This window comes from Chamaea fasciata, unplaced genomic scaffold (assembly GCF_029207755.1).
Source record: "Chamaea fasciata isolate MVZ Bird 193981 ecotype frontalis unplaced genomic scaffold, bChaFas1.0.hap1 SCAF_2, whole genome shotgun sequence".
Classification (NCBI taxonomy): domain Eukaryota; kingdom Metazoa; phylum Chordata; class Aves; order Passeriformes; family Sylviidae; genus Chamaea; species Chamaea fasciata.
This window is the reverse complement of record NW_027094087.1, coordinates 1,740,539-1,758,039: the sequence shown is the minus strand read 5'-3', so window position 1 is coordinate 1,758,039 and position 17,501 is coordinate 1,740,539. Positions and strand designations below refer to the sequence as shown.

The following is a 17,501-nucleotide window of genomic DNA, read 5'->3' as shown; positions in this document are numbered from 1 at the left end:
CTGAGCATGGAGATCTGGGCCATATAAACACAACGGGGTTGTTTGGCAGGGAAAAGACACTTTCAGTTAAGCTGCAGAGGATAAATCTTGTTTGACCTTCCTGGAGTCTCTGGTGGGTAGTTCTGAGTCGCTGGGAGAATGAGGCCTGGAATTCCATTTGGATTGAGAAGTGGCCTCCCACTGAGGGAGCCCTGCGGAGTGCTGAGGAAGGAACACCCCTTGCGGCAATCGGGATAACCAGAAAGGCGGCTTAGAGGGGTGCACAAGTGCTCCAGACACTCAGGCTGGGATCCCAAAAGGTCCTCTGCCTGTTTTTAAGGAGCATTCAGTCGTTGGGGTTTTGCTGGAGCCATCAGTCGTGCTGTCAGGAGGGGATGGAGAAGGCTGAGATCAGTTTGGAGGTTTTAAAACCCGGCAATTTCTCTGTCCCTCGCGTCCCCCTGGGGTCCTGCTGAGTTCAGGTTGAAGGTTTCCAAACACAGCAGCTTCTGTGTCCATCCCTGGAGTTCTGCTGATGCTCGGCGTAACCTGCAGCAGGTGTAGCAGAGCAAAGGAACGATGCTGACGAGGATTTAGCACTGAGGAAAAGGAGTTTATCTGCAGGAGTGAGCGTGCATTCCTCACTGGGGATGAAACCTCGTGCCCACGTGGCTCACAAGGTGCGGGGCACTTCCTTTTGGCAGGGCAGCTTTCAGAATTGCCCACCTGCCGTCATTCCTCCCCTTTATGAAATGTGCTGAAGCAAAGGATCATAATCCCGGGAGAGTTTCCCAGGAGCGTGTGAGTTTGGAACAGAAATTAGTTCCTATTGCAAGGCAGTTCTGACAGCAACAATGCTGAGAATGCCTTTGGTTTCTGCTGGGTTTGAGGGGTGTTTTCTTACAGTGGGAGGTTTGAGACAGCAACAGACAATATCGGAGCAGCGGGAAGAGGCTTTTCTGTTGTATTCATGTGTAGCTTGGTTTGTCTGTGTTTGCAGCTTTGCTGTGTTATTTTCCACGGTTTTTGAGGAGGAAAAAAAAAAAAAGCCATCTCGTTAAGGAGTTATGGGTTAGTTAAGGAATTCTCTGTGCTTTGCTTGGCAGGTTTTCACACAGCAACTTGAACCCACCTTACTTCAGTGTGTCTTTTACATAAATCATCCGAAGGGCTTCAGAAAGGCATAAGGCATTGCAAATACACAAAGTGCTCTTTTCCCACCAAACTTCGAACATTGCAGCTGTCCTCTGGCTTTTTCTTTCCTTTTTTTTCTTTTTTTAAATTCTACTGTGGATGCAGAGGCTCGGCAAGTTGTAATATGGATTGTATTCGTTTAGTTCGTCTTTTGGTTTTTAACAATTATTTCAACAGCTGTAGAAAAACATTTGAATTTACGCTTTGCACGTTCTTTTCCCCACTAAAGTGCATAAAGAGAAAGGATGATCTGCGATTGTCCGTTGTCCATTACATTGTTTGTCCTTCTCTTGTAGGAAACTGAGAAATCTTCTCTGTCCAACAGTTTTGAAATTTTTTTAAAGGGATATTTATATTTAGCAGCAATTTCTACCCAGATTCCTCAGAGAAAACAAAAATTAGGGACCCTCTTTATATACATACTAGCATAAAAGTAGTTGGTGTTATTAGTGGCCCTACTGGACATCCAAAACACAGAAGTTGTCAGAACTGATATTTAATTCACCTGATTGCTGTGGAAACAGTGGGGTTTTTCCTGAATAACTGGAGGGAAGGACTGACTTCAGTTTCAAGGTGGCTCATTCATCTGTGGGCCCATGACATGAAGTGCCAGACATTTCCAGCCAGACTAGGGAAGACATTTCCAGCGCAGTTGACAGCAGCTAAAATTGCTGCTGGAAGAATTTCCTAAGTGCAGGGCAGGCTGCCCGTGCTGCAGCCAAGGCAAGCCCAGGTCCAGGATTTGGTGGGAGTTCCATTCTAGTGGAATCCTTCCTGGCAGGAGGGGCTGTTTGCTTTGAGGAGGAGCTCAGCTCTCCATCGTGGTGAGCTGTGTGCGTTTCCCACAGCCTGGCTCGGAACAGGGATATCCTGCACGGGTACTGGGGAGGAGGATGAGGAGTATTCCGGCTGTGGGCTCGCTTTCAGGGGCAAATGGGGCGTGAAAAGCGGGGAGCAGTTAGAGCTGGGGTTGTTGATTTTTGTCATTGAACAGGCCTCTCTAAACTAGCAAGAAGATTATTTACCCTTCACAATTAATACATGAACAAATCCTTTGGAGTTGGTGCCAGCTCCTGAAGCAGGCCCAGGGAAGTGAGCAGAGCAGTTTGTTGCTGGTTGTGCCTCTCCCCATGGGGAAGAGCTCCTGCTGGAATTTCTGGTTTAGTATCTCATCTTTCATAAACCTCGCAGCTGTGGCATGCTGTAGTGGTTTAACCTCAGCTGGGAATTAATGTTTATTAATTGTCCTTCTCTGATCCGGTGAGGAATTTCATCCCCTCATCTCTAGACTGACAAGCAAGGTCATTAACAGCTAATTGATTAAATGGACCTTTGAGATCTCTCAAATGAGAGCAAGGTGCCTGCACAGCTTTGGGAATATGGTTTGCCCGGGATGTTCTTTCCAACCTCATGCCTGCTTCAGATGTCCCACATGGAGAGAACATTCCTTGTGGAAGGAGGAGGTCCTGATCCCACAAACCTGCTGATTTCAGCAGAGCCAGTGGGACTCGGGGACTTTTCTACAATATTTTGATTTGCCACTTTCTCTCTTCTAGATCAGGGATGAACACAATGAGAAGTTTGAGGTGTCGAGAAATTAAGTTTAAAAATAAAAATCGAAAGAATAGGGTTTTCCATCATCACCAAAGTACAGAAATTTAATTTGATCTTTTGCCTCTACTGGGTGATTTATTCAGAGTTCTGCACATGTATTGGCTTTCACTAAATGAGCACTAGTGCTGGTGTTAGTGCCAAGCATCTGCCTGGATCTTCCTAATTGTGACCTCAATTTTCAATATCAGACCATTCACGCATCAAGTTTATTTTCCTTGCCATAAATGACAACTGTTCTCTGACATCATCAATGAAATTAAAGAAAATAAATTGCAAAATAAGATATGTAAAATCAAGATTTTTTGACAAATCCTCTGCACTTTGAGACAAGCTGGTACATTTTCATTATTATCCTTGAGGGGAATGGTTTTAGTTTTTAATCAAAATCTTGGATTATTTTTTTACTGATGAAAAACCATGACTCCCTGCCCCAATTTAGAGAACGCAGCAATTCTTCCAGTGGGTTGTTGTTTGGCTTTTTCCCCTCCATCTTTAGCGTTATTATAAAAAATCAATAGATTTCTAAATTGTTTTCTTCAGTCAACAAAGCTATTTGTTGCCACTCCTGCACTGTCTTTTATTATCTACCTCCTGCTGCCTTAGGCAACCTGCTTTTGTATTCAGGTTTAGCATCATAATGGATCTTATCTAACTGTTTCCTTAAGGAACTTTTCTGTGGCATCTGCTGGGCTGGAATGTCCAAAAATACCTCTGCAAGAAGTGCCAAGGCTTATTTCATGCCTGTTGGGCATCTGTGTCTCTCTCTTCGGGGAGTTTTGGGACTCAGCACCTGTGGATGCCATTTCCCGGGGTTTTGCTGTGTTCACTGTGCAGGTGAACTCTGAAATGTGGTTTTCTCTGAGAGTCAGCTTTGGAAATGTCTCCCACTGCAGTTTCTTTCCTGATCATCCCCTGGGATCTGATCCAGGTATGGCACCGTGCAGAAACCAGGTTTGACATCAGCTCTGTCAAGACATTTGGAAGGGCTGCAGGCACAAAAGTTTGCTGCTAAAATATTTTGAGTAGAAAATTCACGCAGCAAATGAAAATAACATCATTAGGCAATTTTTTTTTTCTTGTTTGGACAACAGAACAGAGTATGTTTGTATCCCTGGATTCAGAATTTGTGCAGTATTTGTCAATGTCAGGCAGCTTGGAAACAAAGCAATAAATTACGGAGTGTGATATGGAAAGAAAGAGGCTTTAGCACATTTCCTAATATTAGAAAATACAGTTCCAAATATTGAATTGAAATCAACTCTAGGCAGCTAAAGTAATATCAGAGGTAATAAATGCAATGTCTGCTAAAGCCATCAAGGCTGCAGCCTTCAAAACATAAGAGTGTAAAAATATTCACATTTTAGTCTTTCCTGTTCTATTCTGGGTGACATCATGATGTAGTGCATGGCAGCTGGATTAAAGTGCTAATGGAACTTACTGCAGAAAGAGTTCAGCAATCTGCCTCTTCTTCGGTGAAGCACACTCCAGTCTATAGTAAAGCAACATGAAGATTTGCAGGATGGGCTTCCATCTTACAGAGAAAACAGAAAAGGGGCTCACAACCTGAATTAAAAAAATATAAAGAAAGCGATTTCCAGTAACACTTTGTAGAAAAGGAATAAAGGAGGAGCCATCCTACTGGGAAATACTTGGAAAGATTCTATGAATCTTCCACATTTTTAGGCCCGTGCCTGATAAAGATGATTTATTTTTGTTTGTTTCAAATCCTTGTAAAGAATGATTTGCACCCACTGAAGTTTTCATTCATCAAAGATTGCAACATTCTTGCCGCGTAACTTGTCGTTTTCAGTTGGCTCTCGTTCAGATTTCAATTCTGCATCTAAATAAAATCCTGACAGAGAAAGAAAAAACTAAAGGAAAACAATCTTGTCCTTAGACTTAGAGACTAAACACAGTTTTGGTGTTAGACGAGATGTTGCATCGCAGTTTTGTTTCCTATAGGATTTCTTTCCAAAATCTCCAAGTTAGACCCGTGCCTTTACAGAGCCAGGTCCCTGCCCTTGTAGAACCACGTGAATTTCTTGTACCTGGATTCGAAATGCTGAATTAGTGTGGGTTCACAAGAGGATACAGAAACAGGTTTTTGCACCGGTTTTGATTCGCCTGGAATTTCAGCAGGTTCACAGGAAATGCAGGGTTGGTTCAAAGCAGGTTTGAGTGGTGCCTTCCAAATGTGGTCTGGGCGAGATCCAGAGCCGTAAATCCCTCATCCTTTTGTGGGGATGCATCAGAGAACTCCGAGGTGGGACGCTCAGAGCTCAGCCCAGCTCTAGGAGAGCTCCTTTGAAGCAAGGCCAGGATTCAGGGCTGTAATTAAAGCAGAATCGAGGCAGGTTTAGCCAGGATTTGCATCCAGTTCAGAGCAGCTTGCAGGATCCGAGGAGTTGGGCTTGGGCCTTGCTGCTTCCTTCATTCCCAGTCTGCAGCAGGAGGAAGGAATGAGGGAGGAAGTCTTGGTGGTCTGATCCTCCCTGCTAAATCTTCATGTTCATGTAAATGTTCATGTAAATGCACTTTCTCCCAGGCATCTTCTGACTGAACTTTGTTTAGAGCAAAGGTCTTACACAGAAACTGATAGAATGGATTGCATCTGGTTGGGGATTTAATGAGGGGTATCAGAATGTAAGATAAGATCCTGGATATAAATAATAGATTAAATTACTTTCCTTCCTTACTCCCTATCCTTTTGACTTGCTGCTGTAACAAAAAAACCCTCAGTATTTTCCAAAGATATGCTTTAGATTTTAGGGCACATCATTGCCCATCTCAGAATTAATCCTGTATTGTGAGCTCTTTTTTTTTTTTTTTTTGTCATGGTGAATATTTTTCTTGTACGATTAGGGACAATTAAAAAAGGAGGGACTTTGTTCTGTAAAACTTCGTTTTGAAGTTCTGCCAGTTATCATTGAATTACTTCAACGAATAGGTGTTCTTTTTGGACCAGACCTTCCACTGACATAAATAAGGGTATCATTTCACGTGCCATATTCTTATTCAGCAAATATCCCCTTTCCTCGCTTTAATTTCAGCGCCAGCCAAGCGTGCACGTAACTTCTTGCTGGATTTAATTTGGATTCTGCTCTATCCAGTGGAAGTCCAAAGGTATCCAGTCACTTTTTCCTGGACACCGAGGCACCTGCATGTTTTCTGTCTCAGCCTGTTGGAGCTTTCCATCCCCTGGAAGCTCCATGGCAACTCAGTGTATGGAAACAGATGTGAGGTCACACAGAGCCTATGGAGTGAAACCTGAAGACAATGGAAAAAATTTCTTCCAATACGCTCTGGCAATTGGTGCAGCCTCATGTATAAAAAGTTGTAAAGTAATTTCATGCAGAAGTTCACTACAGTGAAACAGTTCTTTATAGTTTTCAGTCCAGCTTTTTTGTGTGAAAAGATAGTGCTTGAGAGTACACCCCCATCTCTAATCTTCCCTTCTTTCTCCTCCCTCTGGGATTCTAAATTCACTTAAGGGTCGTCAGATTTTATTTTAAAATCTCCTTAGAGTGGCTTGTTTAGGAAAAGTGAAGAGCTGGCTCCAGCAAGTTGCCTTAACTTGAAATGGGGAAATGTTTCAGAAGCGTTTCAGTCTTCGTGACTGTCAAAGAGATAACAGGCCTTAAATCACATAAAGCCCTTTTCTAAAGAAGCTGGGCATTCTTTCACCATAAACGTGCTTTGAAGGCCTCAATGCAGGATCTCTTTCTCTTCAGAATATTCCGAAAGGTAAAATGAGTTTTCACGTTGCCACTCTTTAAGTCTGAGTGTCACGTGTCAGCACCTGCTTTCCATCCCGCGCGGTGGCCAGCAAACCTCATTCCCACCTGCAGCAGGATTTCATTTCCTAAAATTTCATTTCTACACAAGGGAAATCTGGGTTCAGATTTAAATTTTAGTGTTAGGTGCATTCTTGTGCCTCTATGTTAAATGGCCTGTACAGAAAAGACTAACATTTGCCTAACTGCAGTTTCAGCATAAATATCAGTGATTTTATCTTTTTTCTGGGATGCTTTGATATATGATGAGGCTTTTTTAAACCTGAGGGTACAGGTGTGTTTACATAAAAACCTTTAGCAACTTGAAAAACTTTTAAGCAAAATCAAACCACCTGCACTTCCTTAAACCAAAAACCGTGTCAGTTTTATGACTGGAGCCTTGGATTTTAGATTCAAAAAAGAGTGTTGCAGGCCAATAAGGAAGGAATATTTGCGTCTGGTTGAAATTTATTTAGAGCAAAAACACCAGGAGGAGGGGTTTTTTGCCCGAAAGGGTGCAGCAGGCATAGAATCTGTATTGAATCCGTAACTGTTTGTGTTGGGGATAACCAGAAGAGACTTCAGTGTTAATATCTGACATTGATCTGACATATCAATGCTTCCAGTCCCTCTGGGAACCTTGCCAGAGCCCCTAAACGTGGCGTTGTCCCCACAAAGGTCTCTTTCCTCTTCCCTGACATTCCGAAAAGGGGAAAGTGTTGTCACATTCGTTGTGACTGTAAGCAGCACTAGGACGTAGCCATTCTCACCTTGTTTTTGAAAGAGGAATGAAGGGTTTGTCTCGTGAGGCACAGAGACTTTTCCCCTAGGAGTTGTTTGGGGAGGTGGCTGCTCAAAGTCTGCGCATCATCCCTGACATCAGTGCAGAAGGACAGCGCTGTAAGGATGTCCTTGCACTCCATCACCTCCGAGTCCTGGAGAAATGGCAGGAATCAAGGAGCTCCAGTGCTGGTGTGGGCTGGGATGAGGGGTCTGGGCCCAGCACGGAGGCAATGACAAAGGAACAGCCCAGCTTTCCACTCGTGTTTGTACAAATTACAGATGACACCCTGGGAGCCCTCAGAAAAGTCTGGAATAGAGGAAATCTGTGATGTGCAGGGTGAAAACATTTAGCGGAGCTGCGGGTGATACGGATCGAAGGCAGTAACATAAAACCAGAACAAACAACCCCGGGGTTTTGTCCCTGTGGGGTGACTTGGGGGACACTGATTTCTCTAGAACCTTTTCCTATATCCCATCTGTATTCAGACAAACTTAAAGGCTGTAGGGACCTGGCAAAAGAGTGTCTTAGAGAACTTCTCATGGCAAGGTTGGGCCTTCTGGAAAAGTGACACAAGCAGCCCCTGAGTGCTCGTCTTCATTTCCCCTGCAGAAACAAGGATGAGCTCAGATTGAAATCCCTGTAGCCAGTGGAGTGTGAGGTAATGAAAAGGAACAGATTATTTTGTAAAAATGTGAAGCTTCTGTAACAGACCTCAGCGAAGCCCCAGAAACCTCTGAATTAGCTGCTGGATGTTTCAGAAGTGTCCACATGTACCCAATCTTGTCAGGCTCCAGTGCTTGTGAATAGACTTCCTAAAGCCTCAGCTGTTCATGCTTTCCATGAATGGCAAACAAATGTGTACTGCTCTGCTTCCCTGGGATCTGAGCTAAGCTGCTCAAGATGTCCTGAGCAGGGAACTGTGTGGGAAAGTTGTGAAAATCCTGGGAGTGGATGGAGGGATTGATTTCCTTGCAGAATAGGCCTCTGAAATATGTCAGGGAGATTCAGGATCATTCCTGTTCAGTATGCAGAGAGGGCTCGGGAAGACACAACTCTTGGAGAACATCATCTCCAAAGGGCTAGGGGAGAACTTTGGAAAAAAAACCCCCGCTATATTTATGGAATACATTTTATTAAGTTTCAGTCTTTAGGGAGTGTGGGGAGCTCCTTCTTCTTCTTCCTTGTCTTCGCAAAGATGTTGACACCCACGTAGCTAATGAAGTGCTGTCTGCTGCTGAAATTGCCCTTTGCTTCCACTGTCAAAGTCTTTCGTATCCAAAACTTTGTTGATACTGTTGTGGTGTCAGATGTCCAGGTTTCTCTTTAGGAAGGTTGGGATACAATTGCTAAGAGGGTAAAGGAAATATGTCCTGGGGTGAAATAAATGTTCTAGTATCCTTTTCATTGGGAAAAAATTGTTGGTTTTTCCTTTTTAAGAATGAAACCCCCAAGAGGGAGTATCCCTGTGAGAGTGTTTTGGTCTTGGTTTGGTGGTGAAATTGTTTGTTTTGCTGCACCATGTGCATGAAAATCCGGTTTCTTGTGATTTTCTTCGATGAAAAGGGACTCTCCTTGCTGTCTGTAAATCATTAGTCCACCGAAAGTAGAGATTTGTCAGTTTGCAGACTCAGGAAGCCCAAGAAAGATGGATTTATACTGATCCTGAACTCATTTTACCAGAAAATAATTGCTAACCCAGTCAACATGGACACGTTTCTTGAACCAAAATTATCAAATCCAAATGCAGGCTTGCCATAAAATGGAAAGTGAAAGCATTCTCAGCATTCTGGAGAGTTCAGCAATGGCTTTTATTCCCTCATCAGCCTGGTACCAGGGAGCACCAAGTGACGTAATGAGGGCTTGGTGGGGGGGAAAAAAAAAGAATAAAATCATTGTTGAATCTGTGTAAGTGTTTAAGCCATTTGCCCACTAGGATTCAACAGCAAGAGAAAAACAGCTACTTGGGATCCATGGAGTGAGGGAATTTTCTACCTCATCTGCTTCTGCCACTCTCTTTCTCTCCCTCCCCACCACCTCTTTTTCTATTTCTCTCAATCTTTCACATTTGTTGTTAAATAAAATCCACGCTGTTGATTTTGTTTGCACTGTAATTTAGGCAGAGGCACCTCTTTAAAAATTTGAAGAAGTGCACACCTAAACAGTAAAAATGAGCAACGCTGATGGCAACCCAAAAGCTTTCCCCTCAAATTTTGCACAGGGACAGCCTCTATTGTTTATTTTTCCTGAAGGCTCTTGCTTATGCATTGAAAAGGCTGGGAAAGAATTGCAATCCTATTAATACACATTGCCATTGATTGAGCAGTTCTCTGCTTGAAGTGGTGACTCAGACATAGAATATTTATTTGTCCGTGTTGACACCAAATATTTGCTCTGGCAGCCAACAGAGCAACAGCCCAGAACATCCATTCCCCAACTGTGTGGTGTCTTTTGTTTCTGAATTCTTCTTTTTTTTTTTTTTTTTTCTTGCCATGCAAATTTTTTTCACAGCTGTTGCTTATAAAGTTGACTTGGATGCTGCTCAATTCAGAGAAATGGTATTTTACAGCAATTTATAGTTCTTTCATCTTCTGAGCACGATGGATTTATTTGTGTTTAGATTGGGCGATTTTATTAATAATCCATGGCTCTGGGCAAAATTAAGATTCCTGGCAGCAAGTGTGAGAGTTTCTTAATGTATGTATGTACACAAATTTCATCTGCTCTGCTTTTCAATACATTACCTAACTATTGGGAGGGATCATATTTTCCATGTTCCTGCTTTTCCATTATTCGGTTACCATCTTGCCTAATTCGTTCTGGCCGTGCTAATTCACCCCTGTTACTTCCCATCACCCTAACTCAATATCAATATAAATCTGATTTATGATGCCGTGAAGGTTAGAGTTTGTGACACAGCTTTATGGGTGATACAGTCACACCACTTTGGATTTTTTCTCTTTTTTTCCCCTTTTAAGTTCCCTCAATGTATCAACACACTCCCCATACCTAGAATTTATAATGAATTTGTAAATAAACCAACATTGTTTGGGGTGTTAAATACATTGGACTCCTAAAAATATTTCGTTTAATCTTCTTTGCATCGATGCTGTTTATTTTTCCTTCTATTTAAAGTCTCAAACTGCTTTTCTCTTCATGTGTGTTTGAGTTTTGTTGATATTGAGTTCATTAGGATTGTGTCAACATGCAACAAAATGCTTTAGGTAATTTTATTCTGTTACCCTCCCTTTGGTATTTAAATAAACATCAGCTCCCTTGGTGCAGCAGGGGTTGCTCTGGAGAGAGTTTGGATGTTTTCTGTATCACTTCTCATTTTGTTTCGGTTACAACTGGAACAATGGAAAGCTGTGACTTTAATCCCTTTATTCCCTTTGGCTACTCCTCTAAAAGATTCCGCACTGTCAAAGTTGGAGAGAAAACAAGGAAAAGTTACATTGCATTCTGACGTTAAATTTTTCTTTTGGCTGGGTTTGTTTCAGAAAAAAAAACAACAACTCCCCATGGCATGGCATTGGGCTGTAAATGCTGCCATGATTTTTCACTCTGGTTCACAAATTTAGTATTTCGGAACGAATTCACTGCAGAATGACAGGTCAGTGGAATAAACCAACGAGACAAAGTCACCTGAGACACTGAAATCTGTGCTCAGGGGTGGGGACAAAATGGGCTGGTCACATGAAATTTGCTGTAGCTCTGCCCAGTACAGGCACCATTGTCTTGTGTTGTGTGTTAAAAATCCTTAATTTGGGACCCTGGCAGAACCCCGGAGCACAGAAATGTCCTGTTTCTGTGTGCTCTGTGGGATCCTTGCCATGGGCTGCTGAGAAGAACTCTGGGGAAGGGAGAGGAGCGAGTTTGGAGGTGACAAGTTCTGTGGTGACAGCTTTAGAGGTGACAAGTGTTGTGGTTTAACCCTGACAGCGACTCCAACATCATTATCAGCACCATTCTCATTTTGAATTCAAACCAGACCAGCTACCAAGGAGAAAATTCATTATCTCAGCCAGATCTGGGACACCCACCCAAAGAGTCAGGAAGTTTTGTCAGAGGAAGGTGCAATGGCCATCAAGAGGGGGATATATTCACTACTTACATCAGCAGTCTCAGTAATTCCGGGGAAATCTTGCTGTGTGTTGGAAGGATTTTGCTCAGGAATGTTGGATGCTCCCTCCTTGCTCGAAAGACTAAAGACAGAACATGTCATTTGTGCTTTTGGCAAGGAGATGGCAATTGATTTTACCAGTATTTATCTCAATTTCTGATATTTCAGATTTTCCCATTCCAATCCCCTTTAGCAAGCCTGGATCATTTTCTTTTCTGTCAGTATCCAGGGGATTTATAGGACTTAAGTCCTCTCACCACTGAAACTCACACAGAGATCCTTCTCAGTCATCAAAACTTGGCTGGAGCCTAACGCTGCCTGCCAAATGTAGGATATCTGCGCAAGTCAAGGATTAAAATTCTTTATTCCACTTTTTCTTTCACTATTCTTTTTCTTTGTTCATCAAAAGCTACAGTTGTGTTTACTAGGCTAGAATGTCTGTTAAAAAAAGGAGCGGTTTTTACTTGAATTATACATTTTTCAGAAATCAGTGCCATCAAAGGAAGGCGTTTTTAGTTTCATATCCCCAGACCAAGCATTATTGAACGGGTTTACTAAAGGTACCAAACAGAAATTCCACAATATAACCAAACCTTGATTACCTTTTGAATCAGATCCTTTTTTATTGGACAACTCAGGTAATCCTTCCAAAATCTGTGTTAGATGATTAAGAGATCTTTATGTAACTGTGTCTGTTTAGGAGATGGAGATTTTCTCCAAAAGTTCAGCCTTTCTTGAGACTGTAGAGATTTGAGTGATTCATGTGCAAAAGGAAAATGATTATAGGGAATATATTGATAGGAACTTCTGCTCATGTCAAACGTGGTCCTTCCCAGGGTATTGGGTTTGGTTGGTTGGTTGTGCTGTGGGTGCTGGAGCTCGGTTTTGTAGGAAAACAATAAAACCTGCCTTTCTTGCTGGAAATTCTGCCAGTCTGGTGTCGCACCTCGTGAAAAAATCGTGTCTAGAAGGAAAAAAAAAGGAACAAAAAGTGGGAGATTATTGCCACGCAGAGTGCTCGTAAGAGAGGAAAGGAGGGGGACACATAAAAGAGTTAAATGATTGTTTTTCTCCTGTCCCAGGCAGCGAACAGAGGGGTGGAAGGACGCTGCGTGTCTGGCAGGGTCCCCCCTGCCCTATGACTTTTTTGGCAGGCTAATTGAGGCAGCTGACAGCAATGGCAGGTCAGCGACACACAAAAGAAGAGCCCTGGATCTTGGCAGCCCAGCCAGCAGCCGGGACAGGGACATTTCGGGTTTAATTAGGGAAATAAAGTAGCAAAGCGCTCATTTTTCCCCAGGGAACCTCACAGTCGCTGGTGGGGTTTGTGTCATCGCTCACGATCTCGAAAGCTGGTGATGCTTTTGTGGGCCAGGATCTGCTGCTGGAAGCACAGAATTCCCCCAGGAACGTGGCTGGAGTCAGAGAGAGCCACTATCTCACGTTTTCAAAGGGATTGCAGGGAAGTCTTTCTGGAGATTGGTTTCTAAAGAAAGCGGAGCTGATAAACAAACAGCTCCCACACACACACACACACACACTTTGTCATTCTTCTCCTTGTTCCACCACCTCAGTGCACTGATGTTTAACGGGAGGGGCTTTTACAGGACCAAGGGGTGCTTGAAACTTTAGTGTTTTCTCAGGCTGATTTCTGCCAAACTGATTTTCAGCGTTCGGTGCCGGCGTGAGTCTGATCACGGGAGTTGCTTGTGAGCTGCAGCAACCCATCAGCTGCCTTCAAACTGTCCTCTGCTTTATAAAGTCACATTTCTGAGACTTTGTAGACTTTATAGTCCATTTTCTTCCTTTTTTCCCCCCCCCGAGAAATGACTGTATTAACCCACATACTCGATTTTCTGCTCGCAACATGTTGTAGTATTTTCTTTTAGCTGATATTTCCTAGGTTTAGAGAGAAGCAGAATAGGCCCGTGGGCAAATGCGAAAATAAACCGTATGGAAACTCACATGGAAAGTGTACAAATTTTAATAGAGAGAAGGAAATGTGGGAAGTTATAGCTGCTCTACTAATACTTACAGCAGGTAATACAGTTCCTTTCTGTTTAGAAGTCAGTGGGGCAGAAGTTGGAGCAAATTTTTAGAGAACTAGCAAATACTTCATGGGCTGCTGCTGCACTTGGCTGCCTGGCAGGAGTCATGAAAATTGCACTGCTGATGCAAACAGCAGTGGGGTTTTTTTCCCCAAAAAAATTGTTATGTCATGTTCTTAGAAATATTTTAAAATACTGATATCATAAAACATTGTGCAAGACTCATGTTTATACGTGTGATGCAGCCAGACCTGTTTATTTCTTGAGAATGGCTGTGGGAATGACTGCAGCAATTCCCCAGGTGGCACCAGGAAACAAATGTGTGCAAAAGACTAATTGTAGACATTTAATTACCTAGTTTGAGTCACAATCAGGAGTATTAAACATGGACTTGAACTCTCAGTTTTCACTGAAAAGAAATATAAGTTGAATTATTAATATATATATAAATTGTATTGGCTGAGTTGTCAATCAACCAGAAAGAGAGGAGACAGAAGAAGAAGATGTACAAGTTCCAAGTGTTCTCTTGTAGTCTGACAAATACAAGTGTTTTCCCACAAACTGCTGAGTTTTTTGGCCTTGAAAAAGAAGTATGGAATATCAGGATGGCATCTGCAGCCCAGACTGTGGTCTGGGGTTCACAGCGAAATTACAGAACACTGCTCCTCTGGTGTAGAGCTAAAAGAGCAGATAGGCAGGTTCATGTCTAGCTGGGCCACAACACCCTTGATCTCTGGAATCCTGCCAGGGAAGAGCTGTTTGCACTGGGGTTATTGGCTGCAGCACCTCTGACCATCCTCTGTTATTTCTGCACATTTTGCGCTTTATGCTCAAAGCTGAGAGGGTTGCAGCCCCTCATCTGACAGCTCTGAAAATGACATTACCATTCCCCTCCTGCCTGCCCTCAGACGCTGTGCCCTGGGGGGTTTTTTAACCAGGACAGGCAATGTTTTACCAGCAAAGTCATTCCCAGGTTACAGGTCAGTGGTTTGAGTGTCTCCAAGTCACTCCCAGGGTGATGTGCGTGACTCGCCGGCGTGCTCACGTGAGACAGTTGAGAAGCAGAGGTTAAATTTTAATGCAACGCCTCTAACTTGGTGTTTGACCTCAAATTGACACGGTACTGCCTCTGTGGGAATAAAGCATCTTCTGCTGCTTTATCTTCGTTCTTGACAATTGCTGTGGACAAAGAGAGGTAGTTTGAAATGTCGGAGTGGTGAGTGCTGCTCTCGCCAAACACTGACAGCTGTCCCAGGAGAAGAAAAACCTAAATGTAACTGAAATTATTAACGTTTTACCATCTCTCCCTGCATCCAGTGAGTGTGTGTGGAGGTAGGGGTGTAGCTGCAGCAAAAGCAGAAACCAGGAATAACCTGTTTTGGCCAGATCTGAGTGCGTACAGAGCTTACATTTAGAGATCAAACGAAGGAAGGAACACACTGGTCTTCTTTCTGTTCTGCTGGTCCGAGGAGAAAACTTTGGCCCTCAATTTCCCCTTATTTTTGGTTAGTGTGGTAAGAATTCTCACATTAAATACAGTTTGAGTTGGTGGTGGTTTGAGATGCACGTTTAAAAATGGATGCATGCAGCCAAAATGCAGCTCAGCATTCGGGAGCTTCCACGGTGTTTGTAACTTGTTCTTGCCAGTAACTCAGCTGTGGGGATGCAGCGAAGACGCTGTTTAAACAATGGTGTTAATAACTAAAAGAAAATATTCTGACTATGTATACACATAAAATAATATGAATTGGAGCTGTAATATGTATTGGCTGAAGTATGTATTTAGATACTGCTAAATGCTGTAGTATCTGACTGCATTTAGATACAGAAGAACTGGAAGTATTAGGAAAATTGCCTCATAATTTTAAGAGATGTTTCAGCCCTGCTTTTGACTGCAAAGGCCAATTTGTGGAGAACTAGGTTTCTGCAGTCTGTAAACTCTTAAAGACTCGAAATTCTTTGTTAAATACTTAGTGAAAATATATTTTGGTCAATTGGGACCCTCAGAAAGTTTAATTGGGTATGAATCACTTGTTGCTGCTTCTATTTCTTGATTGGATGAGAACAATTTTACCATTCAAACTCTCAGAACCAGTTCCAACAGGTTTAATATTAAAATTTGAAAATCCGACCCATTATTTTGCTAAAAAGTCCAAGGATTAATTTTTGACTAGTGCCAGTAGCACAGTAGTAGAGGTGGCCTCCTGAAGTTTAACATCTAACCATTAAAATACAACGAGGCTCCCTGAGTTCAGTGGGATATTAACCTGACTTTGAGCTGATCTGTTAGGGGTTGGTTTGTGTGACACCCACAGAGCCTTTTCATCTGTCTTTGCAGTCTGGTGTTTCCTGAAGTGAGGGTTTTGTTTCCCTGGCCAAAGCAGGGCTGAGGTGTGCAGGACTGCTGCAGGATCAGGGCATTGAAACAATTGCCCATAGAAACTTCAAATCGTGTTTGCACGAATAACACATGATGAAATATTGTGAATTTCTGTTTCAGCAACAGAAATGAGTCTCAGCTTCAGTGATGGTTCAGTGCCCAGACACAATATGGACCAGCAGGTCTAAGAAATTTTTCCTAAGCATGGACAAACATTTAAAAACCTGTCTTTGCCACGATGTGGACATTATCAGTGGCTAGCAGAATATGTATCTTTGACAAAGGTCTCAGAAATATTCGAATTATGTGGTTTGAATTCCAAGGCATTTGGAAACATGCTTTGGAAGCCCCTTTTCAAATGGTCTGGCAAAATTCTTTTCGTGAAGGTTGGGTGGTGGTAGGTGACCTTAAAAAGAAGAGAAGTCAGTAGCTTCACCTACAACTAGTCAGACGAGAGTTTTAATTATGGCATCTCTCATCGTAATTTGTCCTTGATAGAAAGCTCTGGTGGAATTATTGCCCTGTAATTTGCAGTAAACGTGATCAGCAGCAGAGGAATCTCCGAAACCACCATCTCCCTCCACTCATGCATGAAAACCCAGGCTAGCAAGGAGAAGCAAGATCAAACATCTGCCAAACAGATTTTCTGCTGCATCCTCCTAAGCTGTGTTTTGTACCAGCATTAAGCAAACCACAGTAACTTGGTGTTGTGTAACCTCATAAAAACGCAAGAAATAGCACATATCAGCCATGCAGAAGTGGTGGCAAGCACCAGTTAAACCTCTCTTAAATGGATGTTTAAATCGTCGTGCTGGCTGTTAACATTCTGCTCTGTGTCCCATCATTGCCTTCCTGACAATAAAGCAAGCTGACTGCAAGGTGACACTTTTAAAGGTTTGTTAGATCATCCTTCAGGGACCTATTTCAGCTTGCTCTTAAATAAATGAATGTTCATCCATCAGGCCAGTGAAACAAATAGGTTTTGTTTTGTTTTTTTTTCATTGGCCAACTTCCAATTTTAAATTGCCTTTATCCCTTGAATCTTCTGCAATCTGTCTGAGATCTGGAGTGAAGATTTTTATGACAGGATGCCAAGCACAGCTGTGGAGGGACTGTGAAGCAACGGGCTGGTTTCAGGGTGCCTGCTGAAGGGCTCCTGTGATTTCCATGTAAAATCCATGCCAGGGAGCAGAGAGTTTAGGATTAGCGGCGAGGACTGCAAAGGGTCACTGGGTTTGGCTTGGGGAACAGGTGGCATTGACAGGAACCAACGCATGGCTGGGCTCAGTACCTCTGACAAAATAATTTGGGTGAAAGGATGAGTTGGAGAGCTTTGTGGAGTTCCTAGAAAAAACCAGAAATCAAAGCGCGCAGCCGCATCTCCAAGATACATTCATGAGCTCCTTTGCTTGCCAGGGAGGTTGCCCACGGAGACAAGTGTATGTGAATAGTTATCTTTTTAAACGTTGCCAGAGGCTGGGGGATTAAAAAACCAACAAAACCATTTGAGAAGTGCAATTAAAGAGGAGCTGCTGGAATTGTCATCACTGAACTTGTTGAGTTTTGGACAATGCTCTGAGGGACGCGGTGATTCTTGTGGCGTGCTGCG

General features: G+C 42.8%; 1 protein-coding gene across 14 annotated transcripts in view; it reads left to right on the top strand.

The window, feature by feature from the left end:
• The window catches only part of LOC136303963 (chromatin assembly factor 1 subunit A-like), a 220,802-nt gene that overhangs the window by 117,322 nt on the left and 85,979 nt on the right, over positions 1-17,501 (top strand). Inside the window, exon 1 of one of the 14 annotated variants that reach the window (XR_010724343.1) lies at positions 15,001-15,017. The exons of the other annotated variants lie outside the window; for them this stretch is intronic. The gene's annotated coding sequence lies outside the window, so the exon portion shown is untranslated. Of the gene's footprint in view, positions 1-15,000; positions 15,018-17,501 lie in introns of those variants that run through there. 14 annotated transcript variants of the gene reach the window in all.